Raw genomic sequence first — 13,599 nt, forward strand, 5'->3', positions numbered from 1 at the left:
GGAAGGAAGGAAGGAAGGAAGGAAGGAAGGAAGGAAGGAAGGAGTCACAGACAATAATTTAATTGCTGTCAGCTGTCAGTTTTAATTGGTGTCAGCTATCCAGAGTCCCTTATGTGAGATAGGTGCAGCCAGGCAGGCAGGGTTAGGGTTAGGGTTGGGGTTGGGGTTGGTGCTGGGATTGGGATTGGGATTAGGATTAGAGTTGTTTTATGTGATATAGGTGGTAGAAGGAAGGGAGGGAGGAAAGAAGGGGATAGAGGGGATAGGGATGGAAGGAGGAGCCATAGACACTGATCAGGAGTAGATCATTTGGGGATTTTATAGTGACTCAAACAGTCACTCAAAGGACCTTTTAAAGATTTGCTCTAATAATCACCTGGCTAACTAAGACTGAATTTAGAAATTTAGGAGATTTTGTCCGGAGTTTTTTCCAATACTGTGAACTAAAGCATTGGAAAGCAAAATGATACTCTGGAAGAAAGCACATCACATGCTATTGTCAAGAAATCTGCATGGCTATGTCCATTAAATCACCATGAATTACTTTTCTTTTTTTTGTAGCATTTAAGATGGGAAGGTGACCAATATTCCTCTGTTATATTAGGTTTTTCAATTCTGTCATTGGCAGGTGCATAAAGATTCGATAATAAAGAACAAGATTGTGGAGCAAATGACATCTACACAGAATTTTTTGTTGTTTTTTGTAGCCTCCCTAATGTAATTTTTTTTTTAAAAAAAAAAATAAGAATGGACCTAGAACAAACAAGATAAAGTGAAGACAACAGCTCCAGCTGTCAGCAAAAATCAGCAAAACGGAGCATGCAATCCTGAAATTCAATAGCTTTTGTAGCTTGTGGTTGGAGGGGAGGGGAAATATGCCCTGGCACCAGGTTCTCTGGCAAATGTTATCATGTTACGAATGACACTTGCAAAATTGACATTCAGGATCTGCTTTGCTCTTTCTGTTCCAGAGAGCACTATATTAACCCCGTGGCTCACAAGGTGAAGTGTCTATTTTCCTCAATGTTGGCTCTGCTGAGCAATGCATCCAAGGTATTACCGTGACTTTGCTTTTGTTTGATTTCATTAGGTTTGGAGAACAGTGCAATTTTTCTATCCTAGCCTCTAAGAAAACATGCTTCAGTTTAATTTTTTCCCTCTCCCTTTCCTTCGCAACAATAGATTACTTGTGGGACTGCCTTCTGCCATATGAGTCCCAGTGACCAGTTAGGTCCCACAGAGTCGGCCTTCTCCAGTTCCCATTAACTAGACAATGTCACTTGGCAGGGCCTAGGGGAAGAGCCTTCTCTCTGGGAGGCCTGGCCATCTGGGATCAGCTCTCCCCAGAGATTCGCACTGCCGCTACCCTCCTCACCTTCCACAAGAGTCTTAAGACTCATTTATGCCGCTATACTTGGGGTGAGTAAATCTTACCCCCTGGATGACGAATATCTGTATGGCTGTTGTCTGAATGTGTATGACTGATTTTAACATATCTGGGGATTTTAGATTGTTTGTTTAGTGTAATTAATTGGATTTATCAATTGCATTCTGTTGTTTTTTTATGTTGTAAGCTGCCCCCAATCCCCGTAGAGGGGCAGCATATTAAATCCAATACATGCATACATACATATATAAACAAACAAACAAACAAACAAACAAGCAAGCGAACAAACAAGCGAACAAACAAACAAACAAACAAATAAATTTGAGTCTTCTGCAGCACCATAGTTCAAAGGCCCCAATTCTTTGATGCTCAACCTTTCTTATGGTCCAACTTTCACAGCCACACATTGCAACATCATATGCAATAGCAGTATAAAATTAACAGCCATAAGGCCAGTGGCATCAACAATATGTATGTATGTATGTATGTATGTATGTATGTATGTATGTATGTATGTATGTATATGTGTGTGTATGTATGTATGTATATGTGTATGTATGTATTTGGTGTGTTTGTACATATCTATACCCATGAAAATCTATGAGAATAGAGATAGATAGAGAGAGAGAGAGAGAGAGAGATAGAGAGAGAGAGAGAGACAGAGAGAGAGACAGAGACAGAGAGACAGAGAGAGAGAGACAGAGATATTATATGAGTCATGATGCATATAAAAAGGTATGGCTTTGATTGTCCTTATCCTGATCTATTTGAACTTCCCTAATGCTGCTGCTGCACAAAATAATTGTCTAAAGGGATGAAGTTTTCCAGTGTTGAGGTCCAGACACTGGGCGTCTTTGAATGGTGATATTTTCCACTTGTTTGGGTTGAAATGAGATAGCGATAAACAAGTTGCCCTTGTTTTAAGGACCAGCCATCCTAGCTTTAGTCTATTAGAGGCAAGATGGTTTACAGAGTTGAAAACAATAAAAGAATCATTGATTTATTTATTATTTAGATTTGTACGCCGCCCCTCTCCGCAGACTTGGGGCGGCTCACAACAAAGTGAAACAATTTACAACAAATCTAAATTACAGTTTAAAAATATTTTAAAAAACCCATCATTCTTGTCTGATGGACAATTTCTGTGAAAGCTCTCCTTAGAAATGTGTGGCCTTTCTTGAATCGCAAAGGTAGATATAGAAGACATTGTGAGAAGCAGAAGGAGTTGTCTTTACGATAAGGCAAACCCTTTAAAAATTTAACTACTCACTTGAGAAAATAACCCTGAAGAATAAGCAACTTTGTGTAAGATCCATCACACATCCAAAATACACTGTTGGTAGAGATCAACAGATATTTCCCAAGATCCCTGTGGGCTTCAAATCCAGATTGTATTTCTTCTCTTTCTTATGCACATGCTGTTGTGTCCAGAGGACAGTTAGGCCTTGTACCCGCCCCACATTCCTTGGGTGGGAAAATACTGCAAGGTGATTGGTTGGCTCAGCCTGGCAGCCCGGCATATATATAGCTGCCAGGCACGGCCATGTTTTGTCTTGTTCTGTTCTGTAAACCGTTATATCCTGTTAATAAAGAATCGTTCTTACTTCAAGTCTGCCGTCCTTCATTCCGCCAAGGATTTAACACATGCTAATAAGCAAATTCAAAGCTGTTTGCCTTCTTGTGTGTTTTCTCACTGCTAATGTTCTCAGATAGCTTTAGGAAAGTCTCGATTTGATTCTGGTCACTGTCAAAGGGCTCTCACTCTACTGCATAGAAATTTTTAAAAATAAAAGTTCCAATCAGATTTCTTTGTTAGAGGAGTTTACTGCGCACTGCCACTTGAGCTCAAATACATTTAAATAGATGGAGAAACAATATAGCTCTTAAGGCAATGCGTTTTGACATGTTTTAATTTTACACTTCATTGAAGTGAAGTGAAAATAAGTCACACTTAAGCCCTATTGAACCCAGTGGGACAAATTAGTTATGAGAAACTAAGGCAAGCTTGATTGATTTCAATGAGATTTAAGAACAACTTGTTGGATTCAAGCCAAGGTGACTTACCTATGGTAAGTGGCATATCTTTCTGAGTTAATGAACTGAGTTGGTTCAGAACTATATATAAGCAAATAGGACAGGACTCTCCAAAAATAGTTTCTGACAGCCAACGAAAAGATCAGATTCTTGTCTTTCAACAGAACACGAAAAGTGGAGAAACAACAACTGCTCTTCATGTTACATGTAGAAATGTTTTGAATTCAGAATACATCTTTCAACTTATCCCTGGGCTATAACAGAAGGCTAGATTTGTTGTAACCTGTTTTCTTGTTCTGATTTTGGGAAACATACTCAAGTGATTATATATTTTGGCTATATAACCTTTCTTAATTTCTCTGAAACAAAGCTTGATTGTTATGCTGTGTTAGAAATCATATCAACACCTTTTATTTTTAGCATGTATACTGTGATGCTCATTGTACCTTTGCCCAACTTTCTAAAAGACCATCAGTGTGCTGTGTATGCAGTAATGGGCAGCCAATTTTTTTATTGCCACACTGTGGGTGTGGCTTAATGGTCATGTGACTGGATAGGAGTGCCTTGCTGGCCATGTGATCAGGTGGGAGTGCCTTGAACGATCATCATCGTTCAAGTGAACTGTTAAGTCCTCGACTTACAACCTTACCAGTGTTGCTCGCTGGGGTGACAATTTGCTTTGTGTTTCCCATGCTCTCCTTCCTGGGTGGCCCCCCCCCACACTTCAGGCTGCGTAGCTAGGCATACGGGTGCTGCCAGAAGCATAAAGGCTGCCGCACCGCTTCGACCCACACCTTCTGCTTACACCTCAGGTGGGAGGTGGCAACGTGAGGCTGGATGGGAGCCAGGCAGGAGAGAGGGAAGCTCGTCCGAGGCCAGGAAGGAGGAAAGAGTAAAAAAGCAAGGAGCACAGATTCAGCAGCAGCAGCAAAGAAAAAAAGGAGAGCTGAGCTGAGACCAGTAATCCAGGAGGTAACAGCCACTGAACAGCTGGAGCTGTGCACACATCTTCATTTTTGCCGTTGGAACTGCATTCTACCCCATCCTGCCTGCTACCCACCCACGTATATGTATGTGGACAAAATGGAAACACTTGACTCGGCATCATAATGTTTGAACATGTTCAAATCAATCAAAACTTGACATATTTTAATGTTTTTTTAAAATTCTGTTATTTGATATATGTTTCTTTAAACTACCTTTTTTAAAACCGAAATTTAAGGAAATTGGTTATAACCTTTTATAAATGGTTTCAAAGAGGCCAAATTGTTGGTGCTCGAATGGCAGGCGCTAGTGTAACAGAAAGTGCCTGAATGTTTGGCATTTCAAGAGGTAATGTCTCAAAAGAAATGACTGTTTTTGAAAGAGAAGGGAAAACACCCTCAGCCAAGCACAGGTCTGGTCAGAAGTCGAAGTTGTCTGAGAGAGAGACCATTGGACTCTAAAACGAATTGTTAGAGTCAATCGCAACACCACAGCTCCTAAAATCACTGCAGAGCTCAATAAACAGGTACAGAACCCAGTTTCCACAAAAACTGTTCAAAGGGAGCTTCACAAATCTGGATTCCACAGAAGAGCTGCAATTAGAAAACTTCTGCTCTCAAAGACAAATGTTTCAAAGCATTTAGAGTGGTGTAGAAACTACCAGAAATGGTCCCTCTAGCAGTGGCAAAATGTGATTTTCTCTGATGAATCATCGTTTACCATTTTTCTGACCTCCGGCCCTGTTTATGTTTGGAGACAGCCAGAAGAATCATTTCATCCAGACTGCCTTCTCCCAACCATCAAGCATGGCGGGGGTTCAGTTGGGGTGCTATTTGGGGTGCTATTTCTTGGAAATCCACCAGGCCAATGATTTCCCTTCATGTAAGAATTAACAGCCATCACTATTTAAAAATGTTGGCCGACCAAATTCATCCTATAGTTCAAGAACTGTATCCAGAGAGGGATGCCATCTTTCAAGATGATAATGCACCAATCCTGTTGTGGTTCAGCCTGGGACCCCTCCGGGAATGGCTGATTTGCTGTCGGTGTCCGGCTCAGAGGCTGAGGACCAGGAGGGGCAGACTGATGAAGAAGCTGAATCCCAGGCTGAAGATGAAGGACAGCCAGAGTTCCACCAGGGGGAGCTCTCCCCAGCAAGCAGCCTGGATTCCCTGGGGGAAGATGCTAGTGACTTCATAGATATGCGACAGAGGAGAGCTAACGAGAGAAGAACGCAATTGGCCAGATATTTCCAGCATTAGGGGTCGCAGCTGGGTTTGGGTGTGGTGCTTGGGAAAGGATAAAAGGCGGCCCCACCCTTCCTGGCTTGTGGAGTTTTATCTTGGAGATTCGTGAGACCTGTTTGTGAACTTTGGTGGCTACAATCCTGGTTTGTGCCTTGGACTCTTGAAACCTTGGGGGGGTGTGCCAGCAAGAAGCTTTTGGAATTGACTGGACATCAGGACCCTGTTGTAAAGTATTGTAACCTGTCTGCTGTGAAGACAGGTTTTCCTTTGTGCTTATTTTTTCCTGCTATAAATTACTTTTGGATTTTACCAGAGTGTCTGGCTGTTTTTCAGTGGGTGTGGAGGTCTGGGAAAACCCAGACAGAACACAATCCATAGAGCAAGAATTGTTAAAAAATGGCACAAGGAACATTCTAATGAAGTTCAGCATCTCATCTGGCCACCACAATCACCAGACCTCGACATTATTGAGCATTTATGGTTGATTTTAGAGATTCAAGTAAGAAGTCGATTTCCACCACTATCGTCTCTAAAAGAACTGGAGGGTGCTTTAACTGAAGAATGGGCTAAAATTCCTTTGGAAACAATTCACAATTTGTATGAATCAATACCTCGGAGAATTGAGGCTGTATTAGCCACAAAAGGTGGGTTACCAACATATTAAAATATATTTTGATGATTTTTCAAGGTATTTCCATTTTTTTGTCCACCCCTGTATATATTGGTATACGTTGACATATAGATAAATAGACAGACAAACGGACGGACGGACAGACAGATAGATAGATGACAATATGCCAGTATTATCAGTAAAGTCACAGATATGCAGTATATTCAATGGGGATTTTACCCTCTGACGATGTCAGTGGGGAGCTGACGAAAGCTTAATATAATATAAAAACTTTTTTATAGTATATTTAAAAAATGTACATGTTTTGGAGATCATGATGTCTATTGTTTCTTTATCTATCTATCTATCTATCTATCTATCTATCTATCTATCTATCTATCTATCTATCTATCATCTACCTACCTACCTACCTACCTACCTACCCACCCACCCACCCACCCACCCAGCCACCCATCCATCCATCCATCCATGCGCACGCACACACTTAACTGCAGTCTGAAATAACCTAGAAAGTGTATACTGGTACTAGTTTACCTAAAATGATGTTTGATAGACCTGTATTAAAAGTTCAGCAATGAAGGAGAAAAACATTTCCAAAAAATGTCCTTGCTAGAATATTTAAATTTTCCTAGAACATAGCAGCTTGCTTTATTGTGTGAAGTCTACGAAGGTTTTTTTTTTAAGGTCTGCTTGAGGGAGGGGAGGGGAGCAAGTCTTACTGAATTCAATTAGTACATTCTTGCAATTAGAATTTTATACTGACGTTTTCTCACTTTTACTTTCTAAGTGCTGTTGCTACCTGCACAACTCTAAGGCAGATTGAAAATCTGCCACACTTAAGGTTCCTTGTCTCATGCTAACTTTCCAGTGTCATAAACTATCTAAGCTGTTCAGGAGGCAGTTGATAGGCCACACCAATTAAGGGAAACATAAAAAAATATCAGAAATAAATTTTAAAATATTAAACAAAATAGAGGAACACTGCAGGAAACAGCCAAGGCTACTTCTATTGTGAGACAATTAGTTTAATTGTAAAAGCAATGCCTGTATAAGATTTTAGTTTGATAATTTCTTCTATTAAAAAGATCCATTGCACAGTATGATACCCATTGTGATGCTCTACAGTAAAGCAGTAGAGTTGCAAAAAGGAAGAAGATCATTCCAAAGAGGGAGGTGAGACAAGAATTGGATCACAGAAAGAAGTAGAGATTTAGAATAGTTGCTCCCTAGAATTTCCCAAGATATATCTATTAGGTTAGGGTAATATAGATTTAGTCTGGCAAGATCCTGTCTGTATAGTATAAGTCAGGGGTGGAGAAATAATTTTTCCAAAGTGCCACATGAGAAACTGTTAAGGAGGGCTGCTGCTAGCTCCTGCCATTCAGTCAATGCAGGGAACATGCCCAATAAACCTTTCTTCTTTTACTTTCCCCACAACAAGGACATTGTGCGGTGAGAGAGTGTAACTGACCCAAGTTCAGTTTTCGTGGCTAAAGTGAAACTAGAACTCAAGTTCTCCCAGCCTGGTCCTAAAAATACTTTGTATGACAGCCCCAGTATGTTCTTGTATAGTTAAGGTCTTTAAATATTTATTGCATCTTTTAGCTCAGGACCATCCCCTGTTTTGAGGCTGAAAGTAATATTTATTGCATTAATCTGTTTTACTAGTTTTATTTAATTGCCTTGTTTTCTATTGTTCATCACTGAGTGAAACTAAGTGGTTTACAAACATTTTTAAACATATAAACAGCTCAAGCAAGAGAGAAGTTGGAGGAGGAGGGGGGGGGAGATCTTTTGTTTATATTACAGCCTAAAATCAAAGCAGCATATATTTTAATCATGATGCAGTTACATTTAGTAGATCTCAGTCCTACTGAATTCAAGGAAACAAAGTTGTTGTTTTCCACAGCAGTCAATCAGTTTTCTCTTTAACTGATTGCAGCTTTATTTTATTTGTTTATTTAATTTTGTCAAGTATGTATTTGTATGCCGCCCCGAGTCTGCAGAGAGGGGCGGCATACAAATCTAAATAAATAAATAAATAAATAAATAATATACATAGATATAACATTGTTTATATACTTAAGATGGGTACTGATAAGAGGGAACTTTAGGGCAGGGAAAGTAGGCATGCTGGTGCGCTTATGCATTCTCATTACCAACCTCTTAGGAATCAGGTGAGGTCAACAGTAGACAGTCTAAGGGTAAAGTTTTGGGAGTTAGCAGACAAAATCACAGACTCGGGTATTGAGTTCCAGGCATTAACTGCTTTGTTGCTAAAGTCATATTTTCTATAGTCAAGTTTGGAGCGGTTCACTTTGAGTTTGTATCTGTTGTGTGCTTGTGTATTATTGTGGTTGAAGCTGAAGTTAGATATTGATAGATAGGACATTGTAGCAGATAATTGCAGCAGAGGCTGGATTTAAAACTGGGTCATTTTTATTAATTAAATTAGCGTAAATTTAATTCAACCTAACAAGGGCCCGCAGGGTCAAGCAATTACTTCCGGGGTGGAAATGACAGGTCCTGTAAAAAGATGGGTGGTGGGAAACCACTACCCCACCCAACTGTCTAACCAGCCTGCCCATAGCCTTATTAACCTTTCTCCTTATTTTTTGGTTGCGATTTGGAGTTGCCCGATGTTTGACCATTCTGACACACTTTGTTCTTGGATTCTAGACAAGTAATTTTCAGTGATTTCTCACAGAAAATCAGTGGCACAGTATCAAGGAATTGAAGTCTCCAGAAAAAGTTTGTGTCTAACTGTATGCTCCAGAAAAAACTACACTACCCAGCAAATGGGGCAAAGATTAGAAAGGGATAGCAAGATAAATGAAAGGGCTATTAGATCTCAGCTGATAAAATCAAGTTGGCCATTAGATGTCAGTGACTGGTGAGAGTTTTATGTATTCCTTCACTGCCACCTAGTGATGACCACATTTTTGAAACCCACATCTGAAAAGTGGAAAGTACAAACTTGTATACGGAATGTAAAGGGTTGGGGGAGAAGGGGGATCCCCCCCCCCAAAAAAAACACTACTTCCAGCGTTTTATTTGGGGGAAGTAGTGAAATTTAGAATTTTCAAACTTAAGGCATTCAACTCTGAGCTACTGAGATGAATACAGTATCTTGCAACTGTTTAGCAGCAAAAGCTGCAATTTGCTTTTCTGCCATTAGATGGTGCTTGAAACAGAGGATAGGGGAGAGAGAGAGAGAGAGAGAGAGAGAGAGAGAGAGAGAGAGAGAGAGAGATGTGTGTTGCATCATTATATAAGAACAATGTTCTGTTTCAAAACACAGTTTGACAGGCAGGGAGTGGCTCTACAAAAATAGGTTTAAAGTTATAGAAGCAAAGACATCTGGATTTAGGGTTAGGGGGATCTATGCATCAAAGTAAGTTGGTCAATGCTAAGCTGTGTTTATAGATATAATACAGTACTTGGATTCACCCATTGCAAACTGAGACACAACCAAGGAAATTATCTTAGACATTGTGAATGCACAGTGTATTATGAATATGGCTTGTAAAATCAGCATAGCAAACAAAAATAGCCACATTGCTCATTGTTTCTGAGTCCTACCAAATGTTTGCAGCCTTGACATCCGTATTGATTGTAAACCCAATGCATGATGTTTCTGATAACCTTCAAACAATGTTTCAAGAAAACATTGCCATCTATTTGTTCAACAAATAAATATGGAACACTGTACTGAGACAAATAGGACAGAACAAATATTTCATTCTATCTATGTTTGCAAATAAGAACATTCAGACAGAATAATAATGATTTCCTCCAAATCTGCCTATCCGATTGCATGACCAAACAACAAATTGAACTCAAGATTCATAAGGGGAAGCTCAATAATTCATTGGTTGATCTGGATTGGGACAGATACAGTACATTGCTGTATGAAGAAGAGATTGCTAGGATCTTTATTGAAGTCAAAGTTTGCAGTATATGGCAATGTCCCATTAGTGACATATAGCAATTTTTGCAATTTTCTACTTTACAGCCTTTTTTGAGAGCAGGTTTGTAGTCTACGGAGAGGGGTGGCATACAAATCTAATAAATAATAATAATTATTATTATTTTTATTATTATTATTTAACTCAAAACAATAGAAGGATGGTTATGGTGTTTGCTATTTTTAAAATAAGATAGCTGTATTAAGGCTCCGAAGTCTGGCCCTTCATACTCCAGATACAGTATATGTTCAGTAAAAAGATGAGCCCAGTGGTAAAAATGTTTCTCAATCTAATGAATGCAGTGTAAAGGAAAGCCCAGCACAGTAGCTTAAATACATGGATGTAATTGCTACAAAAAATATCACATTTGCTAAGGGAGGAGGATGCTTCTCAGATCATATACACGGGGGGAGGGACTTTTCGCAGAAAAAAGGAAGGTTGAAATTTACAAATAATACTCCAATTTTTTTCCCTACACCTATATAAGAAGTTTTGACTAGAAGTAAACATTTTACAGGGATGCGGTGGCTCAATGGCTAAGACACTGAGCTTGTTGATCAGAAGGTCAGCTCAGCAGTTTGAATCCCTAGCACCGCGTAACAGGGTGAATTCTGATTACTTGTCCCAGCTTCTGCCATCCTAGCAGTTTGAAAGCATGTAAAAATGCAAGTAGAAAAATAGGGACCACTTTGGTGAGAAGGTGCACCTTCGGCATTGAGTCATGACGGCCTCATCTTCCGACAACACTGGCTCTTCGGCTTCGAAATGGAGATGAGCGCCCCTTTTAGAGACAGAAATGACTAGCATGCATGTGCAGGAGAACTTTTACCTTTATCTAAATATTATTCTTGTTTACTAAGAAGTTCTAGTGCATCTTTTGTACCAGGGTTTGAAATATAAAAACATACACATGAAGGTGACAAATCACCTTGTACTGTATGTTTTAAACATTAAAGCCTCCCTTAAAATTAACACAGTGATGTCTACATGAATACAATAAACAATGTCGTTTGGCGGGACCCAGAGGTAGAGCCTTCTCTGTGGCGGCTCTGACCCTCTGGAATCAGCTCCCTCCAGAGATTAGAACTGCCCCCACCCTCCTTTCCTTTCGTAAACTCCTTAAAACCCACCTCTGTCATCAGGCGTGGGGGAACTGAAACATCTCCCCCTGCCTATGAAGTTCTTTGTGTATGATATGACTGTATGAATGGTTTTTTTTAATATATATATATACAGTGATCCCCCGGGTATCGCGATCCCGATCATTGCGAACGGGCTAAATCGCGATTTTTCAACCCGGAAGTGAAAACACCATCTGCGCATGCGCGCCCTTTTTTTTATGGCCACGCATGCGTAGATGGCGCCGGGCAGATCAGCTGCTGGGCGGCTTCCCTGGGTCTTCCCCCTCTTGCTGGCGGGAGGGCGAGAAGCCCCCCCAGCACCCGCTCGCCCGCCGTTCGCCGCTCGCCTGCCCTTCGCCCGGCCACCCGCCGTTCGCTCGCTGCTCGCCCGGCCACCCGGGTTCGGAGGGGTGCTGGCAAGCCCCCCATGCCAGCGGCGATGTTTTAAAACAGCCACGCGGCTTCCCAACTGAGTCCCGAAGACAAACGTCAAAGGCGAACTTCCGCGTTTGTCTTCGGGACTCAGTTGGGAAGCCGCGCGGCTGTTTTAAAACGTCGCCGCCGGCATGGGGGGCTTCCTAGCAGCCCCCCAAACCTGGGTTGGGGTCCAGGGGGTGCTGGCAAGCCCCCCATGCCGGCGGCGACGTTTTAAAACAGCCGCGCAGCTTCCCAACTGAGTCCCGAAGACAAACGTCAAAGGCGAACTTCCGCGTTTGTCTTCGGGACTCAGTTGGGAAGCCGCACGGCTCTTTTAAAACATCGCCGCCGGCATGGGGGGCTTGCCAGCACCCCCCGGACCCCCAACCTGGGTTTGGGGGGCTGCTAGGAAGCCCCCCATGCCGGCGGTGACGTTTTAAAACAGCCGCGCGGCTTCCCAACTGAGTCCCGAAGACAAACGTCAAAGGCGAACTTCCGCGTTTGGCTTCGGGACTCAGTTGGGAAGCCGCGCGGCTGTTTTAAAATGTCACCGCCGGCATGGGGGGCTTGCCAGCACCCCCCGGACCCCCAACCCGGGTTTGGGGGGCTGCTAGGAAGCCCCCCATGCCGGCGGCGACATTTTAAAACAGCCGCGCGGCTTCCCAACTGAGTCCCGAACCAAACGCAGAAGTTCGCTTCAGGACTCAGCTGGGAAGCGGCGCGAGCGAACGGCGTGGGCGGGCAAAGGGCGGGCGAGCGGCAGCGAGGAGTTTGCGTGGGCGGTGGGGAAACCCCAATCTTCGGCTCCTTGCTGCTGCGGCGGAAGTAAAAACACCATCTGCGCATGCGCAGATGGTGTTTTTACTTCCGCAGCGCTACTTCGCGAAAAACCGATCATTGCGAGGGGTCCTGGAACGGAACCCTCGCAATGATCGGGGGATCACTGTATTGGGGTTTCTTGTTTTATATACTTTTTAAATGTATTATTGTTATTTTAGATTCTAACTATTAGATTTGTCATTATATATTGTTTTTATCATTGCTGTAAGCCGCCCCGAGTCTACGGAGAGGGGCGGCATACAAATCTAATAAATAATAAAATAATAAGAAGAAGAATGTTATCTCAGCAACAATAAGGAAATTAGCTTGTGGACCTTATTTTTGGGGGATTCCTTGCTTTCCCAAAACCAGTCTACAACTTTGGACTTTACTTGTGGGCTTATACCCAGGTAAGTAATCTGGATGTTTGGGGTTCTTTTTGGGGGGGAAGCTGTTTGTTTTAATGTCACCAACTGAGGGGTAAAATAATGAATTGATTGACTTACTAAGTCAATGGTTCAAAAGCCCAGCAGTAGCGTACAAAAGAGAGTAGATGGATAGTTGACATTCTGCTCCTAAGATCAGGTAATGTGAGGGGTGGCTATGACTGCCCTCCTAAAGCTTTCCTGTCAGAATTTTTGGGAATTGGCTTGCCAGATTCTTCTTCCTAGAATTGAGAGAAGTAATTAGTCCAAGATTACTCAGCTGGCATTATGGCTAATAGACTTTGACTAGAGCTCACAGTCTCACGGTTTCCTGTCTAATGGTGCCTTCACCACTGCAACAAACTGGCTCTCTGCAATAAATGGTGTGTGTGTTAAAAAGTTATCCATGCCAGGTACCGGGTACACTAGGGATGACTCTAGGTAGCTTGGGAAAGAAAAAGAGCAAATTGAAATTATTATGTACTGACGTACAGAGTACAAATTTGCATAGCTGCCACTGATTGGCTAATCCAGCAGGGGGGGGGGGGAATAAACTGCTGTCAGTG

Source organism: Erythrolamprus reginae, chromosome 1, assembly GCF_031021105.1.
Source record: "Erythrolamprus reginae isolate rEryReg1 chromosome 1, rEryReg1.hap1, whole genome shotgun sequence".
In the NCBI taxonomy this organism is placed as follows: domain Eukaryota; kingdom Metazoa; phylum Chordata; class Lepidosauria; order Squamata; family Dipsadidae; genus Erythrolamprus; species Erythrolamprus reginae.